Here is a 20,952-nt window from a genome sequence, read left to right as displayed (position 1 = left end):
AGCTGGGCAAGGCAACCAGACAACTACATTAGAGGGTGATATGCCATCTAGTAGAATTATGAGCGGGACACTAGGGACGCTTCAAGGAAAGGCTGGTAAGTGTCAGGTAAGGAGACAGAATGTGCTGGGAAAATAAAACCGTTATGACTCATTTTTGTCGTCTTATGGCTCCTGGAAGGAGTCAAAGTAGTGAAAATGATGGGGACATGGGGAACTGCACCCGTGCAGTTTACTATCAAGACTGATTGAAATGGTCGGGACGTAACACGGGTACTTGCGTATAGAAATACACGGCAGGACTCTATATACTGCCTTAATTGGGTCAGCTGTACAAACCGTTCTCTGTATCCCCTTACAAAGTTTAATTAATTTTGAGAACTGAAACCTGCCGTAGACAAAATAAGAAAAAGTTAAAATTAAGGCATAAGACCCTCAGGTATATATTCAACCCTTGTATTGCCTTATTTCGTTCAATAGGTCTTCTTTTTAAGATGCACTATACTCTATAATATTGCACACGGAAAGACGATGACAGGCTTTTCTAAAGCACGAGTCTCATCATGTCACTCTTCTTTCAAATCCCTTTACTGGTTTTGAAGTTTCTAGCCTGGGTGACCAGTCTCCATCCTGGGTAATGGCACGGCTAAGGTATGAGGAGTCGTACGTGCGAGAAGGCAGTGGGCTTGTGTGCAGGTATGACGTGAACCCCACTTGGGGGCTGAGAGTGAAATATGTTGTTACGACCTTGGAAATCAACTCGTTTCTGCAAAAACGTAAGTAGCTTTGTACTAACACTTGCCCAGATAAATTTCTTTCCGTCATTAGAACTCATGTATTCTGGTTTAAAGGAGCTGGCTACATTAAAAAATATATATATTCTTAAACAGTTTATTTAGATATACTCTGAACCCAGGGTCAGACAGGAGAAAGCTGTATTTTATTGGAGATCAAATTATATAAACAGTGGTAAACCTCTAGGATGAAAATCAAATTACATAATCAGAAATTGGTATGCTGCGAATAGATAATTTCCCAATTTTGGCTCTAAAACAGAAGTGGATTGATTCGTGGGAATATCCATTTGTTGCTCCGTATCGTCGTTTCCAAGTTCTGTCAATCAGAGCCCCTCTTTCCGTGACTGAGGCAGGGTGACTCATTCTGAATGCCACCGAAGCAGTGCAAAGTTATCTGCAATCTGGGTCTTCTAACATCCTGGCTGTGCTTTAATGTAAACACATTCCTGAAAAGTGTTGGTGAATAAGCTAGCATTGCTGAACGAAGGGAAAAGTAGACGTGACGGTCCAGAAAGATAACTAAAAGCAGCATTAATGCTGAAGATTTCCTTGCCTTTCGAGTTTTAGATGTAGGGCCCGAGCGCCATTTAAACAGAATAAATAGAAGTTGGTGGATGCTATAGCTCCAGCTTGCCGCTTTAGTGTCTCCCCTTGGGGGGCACGTGAAGTCTGTGCCCTGGGACTCCAACTGACAGCGACAACTGCCACATGGCTGGAGGGCACAGACTCGCAGCTTCAAGGAAACGGGTACCAAGAGTGCCAAGGTGAGCCACTGGATGCCATCTGCCACTGAGAACCTGGCCCTCTCATTGGCCGGTGACTTACATAAGAAAAATTTTAAATTAAGGTTTAAGACCTGTAGGTATATATCCAATGCTTTCAAATCCCCTGTGATTAAATGACAGTGTAGTCGAGCACGATCAAGAAACTAATTCTTGAAACATGAAGAACATGAGGTTTCGGAGGAAGTGAGTTCATCGAGGCTGGAAATCAATACGGCTCTCATTAATAATATACCGTGGTTTACTCTCAGTAAATATTCATACGGTCCTGGTTATTTTTGGATTAAAATGGAACCATCATCTGATGAAAAGGTTACAGTGACGTTGAACGATCTCACTGTCATGTGGGGGGGGGGGCGGTAAGAATCGCTGGCACAAATTTAGACACAGTTCGTTTATTTTTCAAATGAGGTTGAGCTAGTATGATTAGGAATGAATGGACCCTCCAAGTACATGAACAATCAGAGTGCCAAGCAGAGCTGGCCAAGGCGTAAGTGCTCACGACTTCATTTGTTAAAAGCACCCACACCAACTGTGGTTGATTTGTACCGCGATCCAAACACAAGGTCTACCTGTTGTAAAACCATGGAGTAGACTCAGGATATAAAACAAATTTTGTTGTAATGATATGAGCTAGGGGTTGAATCGGGTCCCTCTAAAACTCATACAGTGAAGTCCCTCTTACTCCTCAGTAACAAAGAATGTGACCTTGTTTGGAAATAAAGGTGTGCTGATGTAATTAGCGAAAACGAGGTGATACTGGAATAAGGTGGGCCTTAGCGCAATACGATCGGGGTCCTTATAAAAATGGGGAAATCTGAACGCAGACACACACAGGGAGAATGCCATGTGAACACACAGGCAGAGATCAGGGTGACGCTTCTACAAGCCAAGCAGTACCAAAGATTGCCACCAGAAATTGCCAAGGATGGAGGACCACCAGAACCTGGGGGAGAGGCAGGGAAAAGGGAATGAGCCCTGGACACCTTCATCCAGACGTCTCTGTTTCCAGAACAGACAGGGAATAATACATTTCTGTTGCTGTAGCCACTCAATCTGTGCTACTTTGTTATGGCAGCGCTGGCCGACTAATATGTGAAATGTATTCCACTGAGAAGGGGACCAAAACATAACAACTTGTATGCTGCTCTTGGAAGGAGCCCATCCTCCTTCAGAACACATCCTGTGGGAATAACTTCAAGGACCCTAAATTGAATTAACGATTGTTTTTTTCCAAAGGATAGGAGGAAACGCCGAACGAAATTTAGGGCATGCTATTTCAGTATCCAGAGCTTGGGAATGTACATGGGCTGATAGTACAGAGAACTAGAGGAACAGAATCCCTGGCTTCCATGAGATTTCTAGAATCTACGTGACAAGAGAAAAGAAAGGGACAGAGATCAGGGAGTGGGAAAAGAAAAGCTGAGCTGACGGCATTGACACAGCACTCTGGCGGAGCAAACCGTGCACGGATTCCCCAAATGGGAGTAGGACGCGGGAACAAAAGCATCTCGAATGCTTAGCAATCGGGTGGTAGGAGAGAAAATGAAGAGACGGACAGGAATCAATGAAAAATTTCAAAACTGGAAACGCCGCACACAAAACACAGAGCCTTTGTTCGGCCCACTTACGTGTGGGCCCATGAGAAAACACAAAACACACTTGTGAAATATTATGAAATATTATGAAATATTATGAAAAGTACACAGGAAACAGATGAGATATACTCTGAACGATATACTCTGCCGATATACTCAGCAGTGAGGTTGGGTACGTGTGTGTGCGCATAATTTATCAGTACGGTATTCATATCTATACACACTTAAACATCTAGACGACAACTAAATCCGCCCAGGGAGACCAGAGGATCGGACCCGAATGAACTTAACAACCAGAACGAAGAGAGAAACTCTCCTCGGAGTTTACTGAAGAGATTTACATGCTGAAATTCCTTGTGTTCAATTTTTTGGAATGTAAGTATTCACTTTTAAAAACTACATTTAAATATTTAATATACCCCAATTAATGACTATCAACTTGAATATTTCTGTACATTCCTTTAGATTCTATTCTCACTATTTTTTAAATTTATTTTGAGAGAGAGAGAGACAGCGAGTGAGCAGGGGAGGGGCGGAGGGATAGAGGAAGAGAGGATCCCCAACAGGCTCCGTGCTGTCAGCTCAGAGCCCGATGCTCAACTCACTGAGCTGCCCAGGTGCCCCTATTCCCACTTTTAAACTAACGAGTTAGCAGGCATGTAGACACCGCACACAAAAGCTACTGTCGACGGGGAAAAGTGAACAGTCACTTATCCTGTCTGTGCAGGGACAGTACGCTTGATAAATATAGCATGTCTCCATAAGGAAGCTGAGATTTAAAAGACAAAAATAGTACATAAACAGCAAAGTCTGACAAAATAAAATTATGTTCTCCCAGATGACTCCAACGCCAAACCCAAACTATGATACGGGAAAAGAAGGCTTAGTTAGTGGCAGGAGAACATCGACCTCCTAGCGGTGGTTACTCGGCTTGTGCGAAGCATTATTATTAATAAGAGCAAACGCAATACCCCTCAGATGGAGAGTCTATTTGGAATTTGAAATGAATGCTTTTCCTCCAATAATGATGCATATTCAAAAGCCAGCTATGAACCTTAGGTTTATTTTTTTAGGACTAGTATAGAGTTAATGTTCCTGGAACTAGCCAGAAGGGCTTAGAAACTAGTAAGTGCGTTTCCATGGTAACGGGCTGCTCTGCCAAGGAGAGATCGGTTCACACATTCCCTATAACCCAGCGACCGCATGGGGAGAAGGGAGATCTGCATTTGGGGTTTTCAGGGTCACTGCCAGCTATGATTTTTGCTAGGTTATTTGTTTTCATGAGAACTCACGTGGCATTCATGTTTACAAGTTACCTAAGCTTAATGGCGACGGCCATCGGCATGGGCTCTGAGGGAGGTATGGTGGTGACAAAGGCACCCACAGATTTCACTTTAATTCATGCTGTGGGTTACAGACCCCTGGCTGGAAGAGTCCAACGTGGAATCCCGACAGAGGAGGGGCTGCGTCCAACAGGTGCGGCACCCTTCACGTACACGAAGCGCAGAGAGCGGCGGCTGTCCAGCAGGGGCTTCGTGAGCCCCGCTGGACAACTGACTTGTGACAACTGACCAGGGGATCGTCAGAAGGATCAGGCAGAAAGCATGGTTTCCAAAGACACGGAAGACAAGTGCGGGAGACGCTCCGTAACCCGGAAATGAACGATCACAACTTCCTGAATAAGGGTGCCTTCTTCAAGGGAGATTTTTTTCCCAAAGGAAACGTTCCCATTTCTGCTTTGCTTCAAATGTAATTCTGGGTGGCGAGAGGAACATGAAAACGTCCTTCCCTTTTGTCTTACAGGGTTCGCCTTCTGGAGTGGCATTAACTTTAGGCCCATTACAGAGGTTGTACGGTCAAGGATTCACTAGACGGGTGAAGGCAAGGCCACACCTATAATGCACGGCTGCCCCCCCCGCAGAGAGTGGTCCCCCGAGGACAGCACTTGCGTGCTGCAGTTTCCCCCCCTGTACCAAGGGCATATTGTGAAGATGAAGGGGGAAAATCCAGGTTAATGCTTAAAATGGGGCCAAGAGTAGAGCAAGCATCCAACAAATGTCAGCGGCTACATGTCATTACCATGGATGTTATCACATTGTTAATATTAAAATTGAGGCAGGGTCTCTTACGAGGCCTTGGGAAAAACGCAGGTCAATCTTATAAATGATGAGATGAAAACACAAGAGATTCTCAAAGGAACTCTCCAAAACTGTACACAGATACCTTAGACTTTATTTTGAATCAAACTAATTAATTGAAGGTCTTCTGAATCTTGCTAAGGTAACAGCACATTTGGGGAGAAGCACAGAAACTGTACTTCAAATGTGTAAATAAAATGTTCTAAAAGATGCCATCACGGCAAAAATATGTTTTTAATGTAGCGGTTAGTTTTGGTGGTATTTTACTTCTATGAAACACTTTCTCCTAAAAGAGGACTGCCTGATGTAAAAATAAAGGAGGACTATGTGAACTTTTAATATGAATAGCCAGCTTTGAAGCAAAACTTATCAATGCACACCCATAGTATATCTATTTCTCAAATGATCTGTATCAAATCATTACAATGTCAGGATGTTTATGGCTTTCTCCCACCCAGTGAATGTGTTGTCAAATTGCCATAATTATTTTTGTCTTTATTTCGGTCATAACCTATTTATCATGCCAAATAGAGTATCTGCAAAGCAGAGCCATGGATGCTAATCAGAAGAAAATGACCAGGGAAAGAAATGTACTCTGGGCAGTAGAAGGTAATGTCTTTGGACTCAGCTTTTATTCTAGTTTTTTGTGGAAAGCAGAACTCCTAAAACTAAGGCACCCACAAATAGATCAAACCGTGAAACTAAATCACTGCGAATTTAAGGCAGTGTTTTAAGCACTACACTGAGGGAAGCAGCCGCCAAAGAGAAGCAGTAAACATCGAAACAGATCCCCAGTGCAAATGACAAGGCTGGCAGAGATCTGGAATGTTCTCAGAACTGTACAGATTATAGCTCAGCCACAGATGACCTTCACACGATGAAATACTTTATGAGCCTCGCCCACTGAAGTTCACCGATCCACGCAGATGATACACAAAGGCAGCAACTGATAGACAGTATTAAGACCACAGAGTTGATGTGAAATAAAACCAATCATCTGTGAAGGTTTTATTTCAGCTTCTCCCTGCCCTTTGTGGGACCATTTGATTGTCACCTAAAACTTCAACGCCTTACTGCAGAGTTTTCACTACCGCTAAAGGCATATTCGTGGCACTAGCTCTGATCCCGTCAAAGGCAGTATTTATGTACACGGGAATATAAAACTGTTGTAACAAGGAAAAATGTTGCAGATTTACAAGGGATCAAATTTACAAGGGAGCAAGTTGAGGTGCATGGGTTTCATCTTGTAAACGCTCCGATCAGAAAGGCAGCATGAAAAGCAGAAAAATCTGTCCTTGATGGTTTTCGGATAAAATATCGCTTCCCCTTGGAACATGCTCATAACTTATTGTTCCTCCTCACATCCAGGATGGGGCCACGCCAAGCACCAGGCGTAACTTGGAAGCAGAGTTCCGTGTTCTTGGGACTTCCACATAAATTCTAGCGCGCGCAATCAACTGACAATCATGTCTTTCTCAAGTTTGGAAAATGGAGAACATACGATTCGGTTTATTAAACTAAGTGTTCATTGCATCCCATAAAAAGAAGCATACACAATCCCCGCCTACTCAAATCTCCAACAATGAAGAGAATACAGACAATGGATTATGGAAGGAAAAAGGACCATTTCACTGAATTCAGAACTGAACTACAAAAGATGGGGAAGCCTGTCTGGAAACGTCCTTTTATCACAGGAGTTCTAAACTGGATGTGTGAGTTGAAAACATTTAGGCCTTGCTACAACTAGAAATTCATCAACTCAGGAAAACAAGGAAGACAGCTACGGAGTGACTGGGTAACTGGGCAAATGCACTGTTATGTACAAACTCACTGAATATATGTATGCACATAGCAAAATGAGATTTAGTGGAAAAACCGAAAGATGTGATTATCCTTTAAAATCAATTATGAAATTATTTATCATCCTCGCATACTTTAACAGGTATAAAATAAGTACAGTTTTGCTATTCTGTGCACCGCTTAAAATATATACTATAACGCAATTTAGTTTTTCATTCAATTTCACCTTAGCAAACATTTATTGGGCCCCTCTCATGAGCCAGGTGCTAGACTAACCATGAGGGATAGAAAAATGACCGATACCTGTGCTCTGTCCCTGAGGAGATCAGATTAGAGAGGGAAAAAGATCCCACTGGAATCGAAACATTTGATCTCAGTGCAGAAAGAAAGTATGTAAGAGCCACGAAACCACCCAAGAGGAGCACGTGGGGGTAAACTGTAGAGTCAAGGGTAACGAAGTCTTCCTGGAAGAGATGACGTCTGGGCAGACTCCTAAAGCTGAGTGCCAGGCCAGAAAACAGTCTAAAACCCAAGCCCAAGAGCATTAAGAATCTGCTATTCACAGAGGCTGTGAGTCCTTTCATGATCCTTCAGGGAAACCCTGTGTGTGTGTTGGGGGCAGGGGCGGGCGGGGGGAAGATGTGCAGGAGAGGTAAACAGACTGTCATGGGGAATCTCATCTGAAGTGAAGCGGCCTGAACCTGACCTTGTAAGTGACGGGAGCCAGTGAATAGTGGTGAGTGGGGGCCAACGTGCCACTTGAAATCACCTGCGCTCTTTGGAGCCCGCAGGTAGACCTGGGCAGGCAAGGAGAGCAGCAAAACTTCAGAGAAGCTAGGACCAGGGCTTGAAGGAGATACATGTATCGAGCTGGGTATCAGATGTTTTACTTCCGGGGATCCCTGCTGGCCTCACCCAACAGAAACATCGTTGGAAAGCTGCAAATTAATTTGGGAAGCCAAATCATATTTGGTAAGCCAAACCACACCACTGACAACTTACTCGTGTTTCTATTAATTTCCTTGATTATTAAGTTGGCGCTGGGCCCTAAAGGGTAGAGCTTAGAATGTAATACGAATGGAAGTCTTCACAGCATTTTGTCGGCTGCAGAAGTTGTCTCTAAAGTAAAGGTTATGTGGAACATCGGCGTGTAAAACAGACAGACACACGGTGGTTTTGGCTAAAGCAGGGCCTCAAATCTCAATGCCCCGTCAGCCTGGAAACGTCTGTACTCCAGGGAACGGTGCTGAAAACCACTGAAGGAGCCCCATTCATTGACTCCACTGATAAGCAAATGAGGTCTCCTGGGCAGAGGCCTTGTTTCAGAGTTGTGATGGAGAAGGAGACAGATGGGTTCACATGCACGGCTTTTCCAGTTATGAGCCACGTTACTTTGACAAGTCACTTTCCTTCTATGCTTCTGTTGCTCATCTATAAAGTTGAGGTGGCAGTGCCCCCCATTCCTCAAAGCGTAAGTGCTTTGTAAAATGTATACGTCTATGAAAAAAAAAAAAGCAAATTGCCAACCTCCATTCAGAGAGCTGGCAGCAAAGCCCAATGATCCGAGTCCCAGACGGCCGGGTGAGCCATCCGAGACCCCTCCCCCTAAGGATAAGGATGGAGGTGACAGAGAGCATGGGTCTCTTTGAGGCCACTACAGAATCCACAGCCTGGAGGGGAACTATTGTTGGCATCTACAGCAAGTTTTTTTGTTGTTGTTGTTCAGAGAATCCTTTAGTAGATCTAATCTGCCAAAAGAATATGGTTTCTAAATAGGAAGAAAACATTTAGCTCCAAAGTCTGGGATCTGGCACGTAAACCATCACTCTTGACACGCTTTGGCAAGGTGAACAAGAAGGCTGCATCTGCAGCCAAACATGGGCTTGTATCTTGCCCCCTGATTACCTGCTCCATTCCAACAACTGCCTGCTATGAGAATTAAGCGAGATGATGCATAAAGGCCAGATGACTGGCCTCTGAAAAGCGCCTAGTACATGCCAGGCCAACACCGGTTCCACAACCTTCCGCTCGTGCCCCATCGTGTAAGTCACTATGCTATGGAGCTATTTGTCCATTAATATTCCACTGTCTTCACCGGGAAACACAGCAGCATTTAACACGTAGTCTTAGAGGATCACCATCCGTTACTGACCAGTGAGGAGACCGGAAATCAGAGAGGGAAGTTTGTGAAGTATTTTACACAGCAATAAGGCGTGAGCTTAAAACAGAGGTAGCACCCTCTACAACATATCCTAAGACACGCACGGTGGTCTTGCTTATGTATGAGGCCAACTGTCAACGACATGGCTACTTTTACTTTAAAATAGAAGAACATTTCAGCTAGCAGTTCAAAACCAGGTTTCAACAGTCATAAAACATGAGATCGACTGGATGTAAATGTCTAATGATCATAAGGTGCTTTGAAATACGGTTGTTGTATTTAAGGTGAACGCATGACGTCAAGTGTCATTAATACAATGAAAAACCCCCAAACGTTGCAGATTTGGCATAAAGTGTCTTCAGGGAGAGACTTAAAGTCACATATCCATATAATTTTTCTTAACTGCACTTTAGCATCTCTTAATCGAAAGCTCAGTGGCCAAAGGATGTGAAGAATAAGAGAGAGACGCTCTTCCAGGCTCCAAATGAGGCCATTTGCTTTGGTCTGGCACCCCCGGAAACCAGCTGAGGATGACTGGAGAGTCAGTTACGAAGACGTGAGCACTGGCCACGGCTGATGAACAGCAGGGCAGCGGGCAGGTCCTCATTTGCAAAAGGACAGCATCAAGGAATGCGGCAAGGAGTCAGTTACACGAAAGCAGAATGCAGCACTTTACGTAACAGGGACAAGCTCTGGGGAAGGTTCAAAGTGCAGAAACACACGTCGGTAGGGGAGGAAATGCACGTGGCCTTCAAATGCCTTATAAGTAAACGTGCCAGGTGTATTCTGAGATCATTTATTACATCCTCTAAAAACCCAATGTGAATAAAACCTTTTCAGGCTCAAGTTCAACAAACGCACGCGTCTTTCTGGTTCTCGACAAGTCAATGGTCAAAATCTTAAATCTATGAGGGTATTGGCTTTCTAAGATCTCCTCATTGATTGTATGAAGAAAAGAAAGGGGGGGCGTTCTTAAAAGTATAGCATGAAATGAACCACAAATAAAACTAGGAGAATAAAAGAAAATGAAGCCCTGCCTTCTCCCCTTATTTTTGTTGTCTACTGCCAGGGTTCTGGAGCAAGGACACAGAGCCTGAGACAGAGGCAGAAGAGGCAGTGGGATGGGGAAAGACAGTCACGTATCAGTGCCGACCCTGACTCACCAGGGATGTCCATGCTGATATAGTCTGTAAGACAGTGTGCAGAAGGGGGTCTTGAGATCGCAATATGGGAGCTCACGCCTTTGCTAAGTTTAGGATCTAAGGCTACTGGATGGGGATATTGACCATGATTCCAGCAATCAAGTATAAACATCCCACTGACACCTCGGTGGAACCTCTTGGAAAGTAGTCCACATTAACAGATGGAAAGAACAGCCTCGCAGCCCCCTCGCTACCTGGGAGATGGAGAGTGGCAGGGTATAAAAGGTGTTAAGCTTTGCAGTGAAAAGTCATGTTTTCAAAAAACGGGATTCAAGTCCACGGTTCACTGGATGGAAAGCAAGCACGAGAATCTTACAAAACCACTTAAAATCTCAAACTCTGCCACTACGTATGGGCCAACTGCCTTCAAAACGATGCTTGAAAACAGTATGTTTGTCTGTTAACCGGGGTGCGCACCATCAATGCGTTGCACTTCCTCCTTTGCACGTCCACTGTATGAGATGAATGTCAGCCAGCAAGGTCTAGGTCACAAACACACCTCTCAGGAAAGACAGCCATGGAGGTTTCAGAGGACCCAGAGAACAGACCCTTGGCATTCACAGACAACGCGACGATCTACGAGAATAGACCAAAGATTCGAATACACCGTTCAGTCGTACTGGAATCTTCCATAGGTCATGGATCTGAGCTCCCCACGATTTAGCCATTCTCTTCTGGCATGTGATCGGGGCTTCTGTTCTGCCTAAAAATGCACCGGTCTTTTCGCATTTTCTTTACAACCAACCCCAAGATGAGTTAACGGACACTCTTCTCAAAATTAGTTTTCAAACACAAAGTTTTTCTCCCTTCACAAGAAGGACTGAGAATGTCAGTGTCTCAGGGGGCAGGAAAGGTTCCTTATACCCGTTAAATCCCCAGGTGCACTAGGGCAGTGCATTCCTGTATTTTTTTTTTTTTTTTTTTAAGGAAAAGATGAATGGATTAACACGCAGGCAGAACGCGAAGCCGGGGTGAGTGTGAACAGTAGGCATGGCTGTGCTCATTCCTCATCTTTCATGAGCGCTGATGTATGTCTTTTGAGGCGGTACCTCCCCCCAATTACAAATTAAGGCTATTATTGAACTCGGGGCCAAGCACAAATAATTGAGCTTTTGAACGCTGAATCTGAGTCCCTAGGGAACACAGACTGTGAGCTAAGGAACAGAACTGTATCTAAACTAAATTTTGTAAACAAAACCCTATTTAAATGCAGTTGAGGAGTCCAGATTTAAAGAGCCTTTTGATAAAGCTAATTATGCGTTCACTGCTCCCTCGTTTGACTAGCTTAAAGTTGAAGCTCAAGTTCTTACCACAACATTCAACTGTAACTCGCTACAAATAACTCAACTTTTCCTTCTTTTTTTTCCCCTTTCTTTTTCCTGACTTCATTTTCTCCGTCCTTTTCCCGCATGTAGACTGTGTCTTTGTCTTTCAGCGAGGTGATGCACCCGGTCCCGTTAACCCCTCCTGCTGCCATGTCTTGTGTCTGCAGAGGATGCTGCTACCAGAACTTGTAAAAGACAGAGGAGACCTACAGTGATTCTCCTTTATACGCAGAGGAAACCCTTGAGTCCTATTCAAGTCCACAAACTATTCTCGATCGTCTACAGTGTGCTAGATTCTGGGCTGGATTCTAAGACACGGGGTTCAAACATAATTCCTACCCTCCGATTGCTTATATAATCCGCCAGCAAGAAGCAGAGGAAATGTAACCGGAACACGAATCAGGTAACGGTAAGTACGCCGTATGTATGCAGAGACTGAAGAAAGTACACGACAGAGACACTCATGGTCCTAAGGGGCTTTGAGTGCTTGTAATGTAAGTTCTGAAATAACAACGATTTAGGAAAGAGCAAAGTCTTCACGCAGGAGGGGAAACTTGAACCGGACCTCACAAATCACGGGGGGATTCTGATCGGGTTTCTACTTGTGTTTCTGGCCGTCAGTGGGTCTGTTTTACCTTCCAGTGGAGATGCTGTGGTTTCCTCTCGACTGTGTTTTCCCTAAGCCTATTTAGATGTCACTCTATTATGGACATTTCAGAACCGACAACGGCTCTCCAATCTGTGCTGTTGAGCGAAACTGTGATTTTCCTGAAGGGCTTCCAGCATTGATAAATGACTTCATTTCCCTTCAGGAAGCTCGTCAGTCCACAGAAGCATACTGAGGCTGTAGGACATCCTAAAGTCTTCTCTAAGATTTCAGCCCCGCCCGTGCCCCTTCAGGGCAGGTGCCGATGGATGCCCGCCGTGGCTCAGACGCCACCGTTGAGAGCCTGTGTTCTTTACAGTAAGAGAAAATTGTTAAAGAAACTTACCATATCATTTGAGAATCATACAAATGCTTACAGCAAAAGATGACTGCGAGACTGTGCCTGTAAATGTACATGGTATATACTAAATTGTGAAGAAACTTGGTGAATGAATGAGTGGTAGAAAGTCTTGGATTTTGCTCAACAAAAGCTTTTTTCTTTTTTTTTTTTTCTTTTTTAAGGAACAGGTAACTTTTGAGATGGGCCTCCAAGGAACTCCTCGACTCCGAGAGTGAGGCGCTGATAAGGAATTGTGGGGAGGAAGACGCACACAAACTCTGCTGAGCCAGGTGTGAAGGGCACACGAGAAGAGTAATAGATCCTGACTTTGGGTAAGTGTGGAGAGGCCAGCCGAGAGGTGGCTTTCGCTGCAAGGCTCTGGACTTTAAATGTGATCGATGGGTACCTGGGAGAAAACAGGGTTTTGGAGCAGGGAAGGAACAAGATGAAAACAGTGTTGGCAAAAAAATGTTCTGCCTGCTAAATGGACTGGTCTGACAGCAGAGACCAGAGGGCAGGCTGACTGATACAATAAGGCGAAGTCAGTAACAGAGCTGTTTGGTGTTGAAGGGACGGGGTCTGACGTCTAATCCAGGAGGAAAAGCCGGTCAGGCTTGGCCTCCCTGGACACGGATGGTAAAGAGCCAGCAGTGACTCAATGGGGCTTCCTTCCAGAGGAAGTTCCTTCCAGTGACCGTCGTGATGGAAACTGCATGTGTTTGTCTGAGGAGGATGCTGAGCTGAGCTCAGCTTTACACGTGTCTTCTAGAGTCAGACCCACCAGACCCAAGTAAAAGCAAGAGATCAATTTCAAGACAGTGACAGACCAGTGCTATGGGAAGCTATGAGAGCAGGTACGTCCGAACACCATCCAGAGGCCATGTGCAGAGGCCAACTTTCTCCTAGGGGTCTTAGTCTGTTCCGGATGCTACAACAAAATGCCACGGACCGGGTGGCTTATAAACAATAAGCATTTCTTTCTCACAGGTCTGCGGGCTGGAAGTCCAAGATCGAGGTGCCAGCGTGGTTAGTCCTGGGGAAGGCCCTCTTCTGGGTGTGTCCTCACATGGCAGAAAGGGCAAGGGATCTCTCTGGAGCCTCTCTTACCAAGGTACCTTCCCATCCCGAGGGCTCCACTCTCATGACCTAAGTACCTCCCAAAGGCCTCAGCTTCTAGTACGATCACATTGGGCATTAGGATTCCAAAATATGAATGGAGTGGGGGACACGCTGAGACCACAGCACTAGGCTCTGGAAGAGAGTGACCAGTTTGGAGAGGATACTCCAATGCTCACTAGTCACATGGTCCTGATAAGCCTCCACCTCTCTGAACTTTGCATAGTCAGGATGCTTGGACGCTTCCTCAGTCCACACCTCATGGTGGAGCAGAAACTCAACAGGCTGGAGAATCAAAAGTGAAGGACTTGACAGGCCAGCTTTTTACTTGCCACTACTCTGTATGTGTCCTCCTCTCTCTAATGGGTGTTTTCTTACAGCCCCTTTCTCTCATCACTTGGCTTTCTGGTCTCATCCCTTCTCTAACTGAAGACCAGCCATAGTTTCTAGGGAGTGGTTCCAACATTCCACAAGATATCCATGTTGTCTTGTGACTTTCCCGTTCCACTTTCCCACTGTCCAATTATCCTCAACTATGTTTCCCATTCCATTTATGACCCTAGCATTATAAAGAAATCAACGGGTATGAAAAGTCTAGTAAGGGATTGATAGAAGAGCCTGGGGGTAGACTTGGGATTTTATACCCAGTGCATCTTATCACACGGTTGCCCTTTCAGGAAGTTTCAACCCCTTCAGTTCTTGCATCCTCATCCACATGATGAAGATTCTTAAAGCCTTCTCTGCAGGGCAAGTAAGCAGATGAGGCACAGGATGCCTCTAGCACAGCACTCCCCAGGTGGGCCTTCCACGGACCATGGGCTTAGCTCTTCTTCTAATCTTTGTAGAAAACCAGTGACTAAGGGCGCCTGGGTGGCTCAGTCAGTTAAGCATCTGACTCTTCGGCTCAGGCCATGATCTCACAGTTTGTGAGTTCAAGCCCTGCATCAGGCAGACCATGTGGAACCAGCTTGGGATTCTCTCTCTCCCACTCTCTCTGTCCCTCCCCCACTTTCTCTCTCTCTCAAAATAAATAAATACACTTAAAAAAAAAGAAAAGCAGTGACTACGTCGACAATGAACTGATGTATACTGTAATAATCACTAGTAATTAACAACAACAAAAAACCATGGGCACACAGTAACTTACAGAAGTTCTTTCCTTTGATTAAAAAAGAGCATTTCAAATATGCCAAATAACTGGTAATTTAACAATTTAAATTGCCATCAGTAGTGGCCTCTTGAATTTCATAATAAATATGTGCGAAATCCTCAAAAACAGAATTCTACTTTCCGTCTGAGTATAGGACTATTTTGTTTTAGAGAGGAGAATATCCCTATGTCTAACTTCACAGAAGCCTATATGATGTTTGTGAAGGAGAATAAGACAAGTAAAATCCCAGCTACTTTTTCCCAGAGAATGCCCCTCCTCTTCCTCTGCTTTTTTAAGAAGCACCAAGCAAGGTCAAAGCCTGGCTCCACTGGGCTGCACGGCGGGTCTCATTACCGCCGCTGGCTTCCCTGGCTCCTGGGGAGACCTTGCTCAAGGTCAGCTGAGCCGGCTTAGGGAGAGCCACACCTGACTGTACCGGTGGAACTTGAGCTCTGAGTCATTTGCTTGGCAAAGAGCTGATCTGGGAAAAGGCAAAAAAGTCAGAGATGCTGGCGTGAAAGGTGGATGAGTCATGGACAAGGAACAAATCTTTCGCTAGGGAGGACCAGCGTTAGGAGACACTAAAATGGAGAAACAGCGGTTTGGGGAAAACTAGCGTGGATTTTTGGTCAGGAGCATTTAACACACACAAAAAGCAGGCCAAGGTTGCTTTTGCTCCCGGCAATGTCTCAAGTACCCAGCACTCACACTACGAAGGAACAAAAATCTGTGCCAGAGAAGTTTTGGAAAAGGAAGCTTTCCAGGCGAAACTGCCTTTATCACTTGCTTAAGTTTGATTCCAATAAGAAACTAAAACACTGTAACTTATTTCCTCAAATTGTAATCACATGGATAATGCATAGAAACCGTTTGTTTCTTTCACGGTGACTTACATAAACATTACACAGGGGGTTTCATATTCTAGACTGAAAAAACTCAAAAGTTTAACCAAGAGAACACTGCAAGGTCATTTTATACCTTTCTTTTCTTTTTTAGTTTCCTTGAGTAAGGAACCATGTTTTAAAAAGACACACCTTGTACTCTTAAAACAACGGAATCTTAAATGCACGTCTTGAGTAATAGTGAAAAACACGAATGACAAGATTAGTACCTAGGTCTCCATAGGGTTACTTATCTCTAGTTCAAGAACACAGAACAAAACAAAGTTTTACTACACTTCAAATGCAAAAACCACCCCAGACAGTTGAACACATTTGGATGGCGAGACAAAAACTATGCTTTGCAACAACGATCTTTTAGAGCCCTTTTGAAGTAAATGTTCCCATCTTATTTACGGGAAAACCAGCAGAAAAACAACTGAAATCAGCTTGTGTACAATTAACTGACTTGGACACAGGGCCAAGAGTTAGGGTCTCCAACCCAGGCGACATCGCATTAATGAGTCAACGTGGCTGAATCTTCTATCATCTCTCCCATGCAGGACCTCAGCTAAATGAGAATACTGACAAATATCGACAACCTCAAGATGGTTATGCCTGGGACAGTAACTGCCTGTCTTCTCCGGAATCTGTCTGGGAGGGAGAAAGGACGTTCCTTCACTTCTTGCATGCCTCTGCGGAACCAGGCACTCCCACAGCTATGTCCTTGGCCTTCTCCAACCCCCCACTGGCTTGCTGTTATCTTAGCTGGCATGTGGGCAACTGAGGTTTCAGAGAAGTAAAGTCCGTTCGCAGGGTTGGTAAGCAGTGGAGCTGAGTTCACACTCGTGTCTGCTCAACCCCTCAGTGTTTTCCTGGCCACCAGGGTCGCAAACTCACCTGCTCTCGGGAGCGAGCCCCCCGGGCATTAACATCGCACGGCAGAGTCTGGATAAGCACGGGAGCTGGGAATCATAAAAGGGACCCACAGGCCCATTGGTGGGGGGCCTGCTTTTAGCACCAGAAAACCCCCTCCCTTGTGGGCACATCGGGATGGGTGGGCTCCTCGAATGAGGCCGAGTGGAGAACACGGGCCCTGCTGGAGGCACTCCCTATGAAATCCTGTGTGCAGGGGCAGTTTTGCAATCTCAGACCTGGGGATGGAGGGCGTGGAGTTCCTTCCAGCCAACAGGAGCCTAGGGCTTGCCTCTCAGCACTTCTTAGATCCGGGATAAGAAGATAAGGTGATGGATTTCAGGGCATCTCACTGGGGGGCACTGTTGGCTTTTTCTGTAATGCCTCTCTCTCCACAGATGGCAGGATTCCACCTGGCACAGGCCGGTTCTTACCTGTCAGCCTAAATTAGATTCTGAAGTTCCTGGACAGTGGTAACATCTACCCAACAATGTCATGCATAATGCAGTAATAATAAACTACAGAATGCATGACACACTATACGGGCAATGGCCCAATTCATATGGATGCTGGAAAAGAGGCTTGAGGAAGGCTGTCAATCATATCGGAGCTTGTGGCCACTTGGGAATATGGCGCTGAGGTTAAGACTGTGCTCTCGTGACGTCTGTGCCTTAAGTGACTGCAGACATCAGTTAACTGGAGAGCTGTCTCTCAACTTCCTAAACATTTCCAATGTCCTCATTTGGTGATATCGAACTCTCAGCCCCTCTGGAAAAGGGAGGAACCACCTGGACCCTGACCACTGTTCATCCACGTCCTTGCTTCCTTCGGGGGAAAATGGGTCTGGTTCTAGGATGTTTCCAGGCTCTCGATCAGCTCTGGAGACCAGGAAGGAATCCTGGGGTGGTGTGGACGCGGGACGAAATGCCCAGCAGTCTCTTCATGAAGCACGCACATTTCCAGAGCTGTTGGCTATCTGCCAACACTTGCCCCCGGCCTTCTCGGTCTGTCCCTTGGCTGGCCATTAGGTTCTGGCCTCTTGACATGGCCTCCTTTGGGAGCCATCCTGCAAAACTCTCTCTCCCCAAAACTCCCAGGGCACTTAATGCTGGCCCTACACCATTCGGCCTGTCAGAAAACACCATTTCATTCTCCGACCATAGACAGTGTACTTTTCATTAAAGTACAAAGATGTTCACTTTTTAATGTTGCCTTCAAACCCACGCACCGACAAGTAGCTGGTCACTGATTATGGGTAAATACAACACGGCCTTTGAAAGAACCGTCACTACTAAGCAAATACATAGAAGACATACCATGGAATCCCTTGGAAAAGCCAAAGTACATCAAGGTTACTGTTACTTTTAGTCCTAGTTTAGAGACCTCCAAGACAGGGGCTCCTTGTTTTTCTTTGTCTTTTTTTCTTTTTTGGTCAGACAGCAAAATATCTGAAACCTCAGCCTCTCAGCCTCTTTGTCTTAATGTAACAAGGCCAACAGGTTTTCAGAGAGAATCAATACCTTCTGCTCAGAACGGGTCCAAATCAAGCAATGTACTTACTTGAAAGAAGAATGAGTATTTTATGGACGGTAGGCAGAAGTCACAGGGAATCCTTTCTACCTTAAGCTACTCTCTGCAGCATGCAATATCTGAAAATAGAGAAAAAACTGCTATTGCTTTTTTATTTGACAGAAATAGGCAGGCTACTAAATATATATAGCAATGGAAAATGATGCTCTTTTAAAAATGCGCGCACGAATTAAAACAAAACAAAACAAAACAGATAACAAACAGGTAGGTACACCAAAATGTGTTAGTTCTCACACACTTCACTTAGAGGCGACGGGTTTTTTGCTCACCTCAGCTACGCTTTTAAGGAGACATTTAACCATGGGCGGCAATTATACAGAAGAACCTGCACGCTGAGTTGTGAGGAGTCACATAAATAAAGGCTGACAGGACGTCATCTCATTTCTGGAACTGCTGCCCTGCACATCCCGAGTCTGAGTCTACCCAAGGTCTGACAGGGTGTTGGCATGTCGAATGGCCTCAGGGCCATCTGGTAGACCACCCCCCCCCCCCTTCAGAACAGGAAACAGGCCCGCTCAGGTGAGGGGCTTCGCAAAAACCACTCAGCTGGCTGGGGCAGAGCTCCAGGAGTACTCCTACCTGCACTGTCAAGCCCCCATGATAGGATTCATTCATTCATCCATTCATTCATTCATCCATTCATTCATTCATCCATTCATTCATTCATCCATCCATTCATTCATTCATCCATTCATCCATTCATTCATCCATTCATTCATTCATTCATCCATTCATTCATTCATCCATTCATCCATTCATCCATTCATTCATTCATTCATCCATTCATTCATTCATTCATCCATTCATTCATTCATTCATCCATTCATTCATTCATCCATTCATCCATTCATTCTCAAGTACTGGCAGAGCACTTTCTATGAACCAAGTTCTACTCTAGGCTCTGTGGGTGAAGGGAAAAATGTCTGACCTCAGCGTCTCCATTCCAGTGAGGGGAGACTATATTCTCAGAATGTCCCGCTACCATGGCGGCTGGAGACATCTGAAGGCAGCGGGGGAGAGCTAGCCAGGGGTCCACTGGGGGAGGCACATTCCAGGCAGAGGGGGCAGCCAGGGCCCTGAGGCACAAGGAGCCCAGGAGGCTGCTAGGACTGGAGCAGGGGACATGCGGGGACCCAAAAGTAGTGGCTAAGTCTGTGGCAACGGACGAACCAACCAGTGGAAAGCAGGTGTCAGAGAAGCTGATGAAGCACAGAACTTCGGAGGGTACCTACTGAACAGGTGGGCAGAAAAGAAGGAGCCTGGAAGGAAACAATTGAAGACAGGAGAAGAATGGAAGGGGGCTGTTTCCCAGAGGCCAGCAGGCCAGCTCCCAGCTGCTGCCTCTGGTGGTCAGCTCTGAAGGAGAATACGCCCAACACAGAGAGTAGCGGTAGAGCGAAGGCAGAGGGAAGTCAAGGCTGCGATACGACAGCCGTGTAGACGTGGATACGGAGGCCCGACTAGAGCAAAACACTGCAGAATGCTGACTGCAGGTCCCGAATATCGGAAACGCAGGACCCGTATCCACGCAGACGGTTCCCTGGCGGCAAGATCTAATGCAGACTTGTCCTTAAAGTGGACCTCCCCCCCACATTGGGCACGATTTAAAACACGCCTAAATTCGATGAAATGTGTAAGGAAAGGAAAGAAGAAGGCCTCCATCATAGTAAGGCCAAAGGCAAGTGTTATCATCCACGCCCCAACTTTACAAGCCTGTCTTTAGGGAGCATCGACAAAATAAACGACTCCCACAAAAGAGTCAACAGGCCTCTAAGAGCAAAAGATTATCCCTGGCAAGGCACACGGTTGCAAAAGTCATCACTGAATTGCTCGGGAGTACAACAGTAATGAAGGTATTTTGCGATTCCTTGAAGGTGGATTTTTAAATTACGAGGTACATTTAAATTACTGGATGCCTCAAAAAAGGCTTTTTAAGTCCCATGTTATGTGAATCTACTAAAACATAAATACTTCCGTGCAACAATCCAGGGTGCATTCTGCAAAGGTGCAGAAGGAAAAAAAAAAACAAAAAAAGACGGTTTATCTTCAGGACGTTCATTACAGATCACAAACAGGACCACATAGTAAAACTGAAAGTCAATATAAGATACGGAACAGCCCTGTGGCCCACGCCAACTCCTACAAGACATTAGCTCTGGTGGATGTGGTGCAAAGTGAGTGGCAATCAGAAAGTTCTGGATGGGGGGCCAGGCGTTACCATCTCTCTTCTCCTGAAGCCTTCCCTCCCTGCCCTTTCTCCTTGGGATCACCAAGCTAAACGCCTCTGTTCTCCTCTTATCCCCTATTATTATTTATTTCACGGTCTCTCCTCTACCACAGAGCTGTGTCTTCTATCCTTGTCTCATGAATGCTTGGCGCAGAACCTGGCACTTGGTAGGTGCACATCATCACAGAGTAAAATAATAAAAAAAATGAAATACACTTAAATGAGAGCCCTGTGTCTCTTCAAATATTTTTCCAACCCAGGCAAATCTGGGGGGGGGGGGGTCAATCCTG

General features: G+C 45.3%; 1 protein-coding gene across 5 annotated transcripts in view; it reads right to left on the bottom strand.

Annotated features, from left to right (window-relative positions):
• The window catches only part of FAM110B (family with sequence similarity 110 member B), a 145,975-nt gene that overhangs the window by 44,526 nt on the left and 80,497 nt on the right, over positions 1-20,952 (bottom strand). Inside the window, exon 1 of one of the 5 annotated variants that reach the window (XM_043601119.1) lies at positions 18,406-18,519. The exons of the other annotated variants lie outside the window; for them this stretch is intronic. The gene's annotated coding sequence lies outside the window, so the exon portion shown is untranslated. Of the gene's footprint in view, positions 1-18,405; positions 18,520-20,952 lie in introns of those variants that run through there. 5 annotated transcript variants of the gene reach the window in all.

The sequence above is a fragment of the Prionailurus bengalensis genome, chromosome F2 (genome assembly GCF_016509475.1).
Source record: "Prionailurus bengalensis isolate Pbe53 chromosome F2, Fcat_Pben_1.1_paternal_pri, whole genome shotgun sequence".
Taxonomy (NCBI): Eukaryota; Metazoa; Chordata; class Mammalia; order Carnivora; family Felidae; genus Prionailurus; species Prionailurus bengalensis.
Note: the sequence above shows the minus strand (reverse complement) of the source record. Positions and strands in the feature narration are given on the sequence as shown.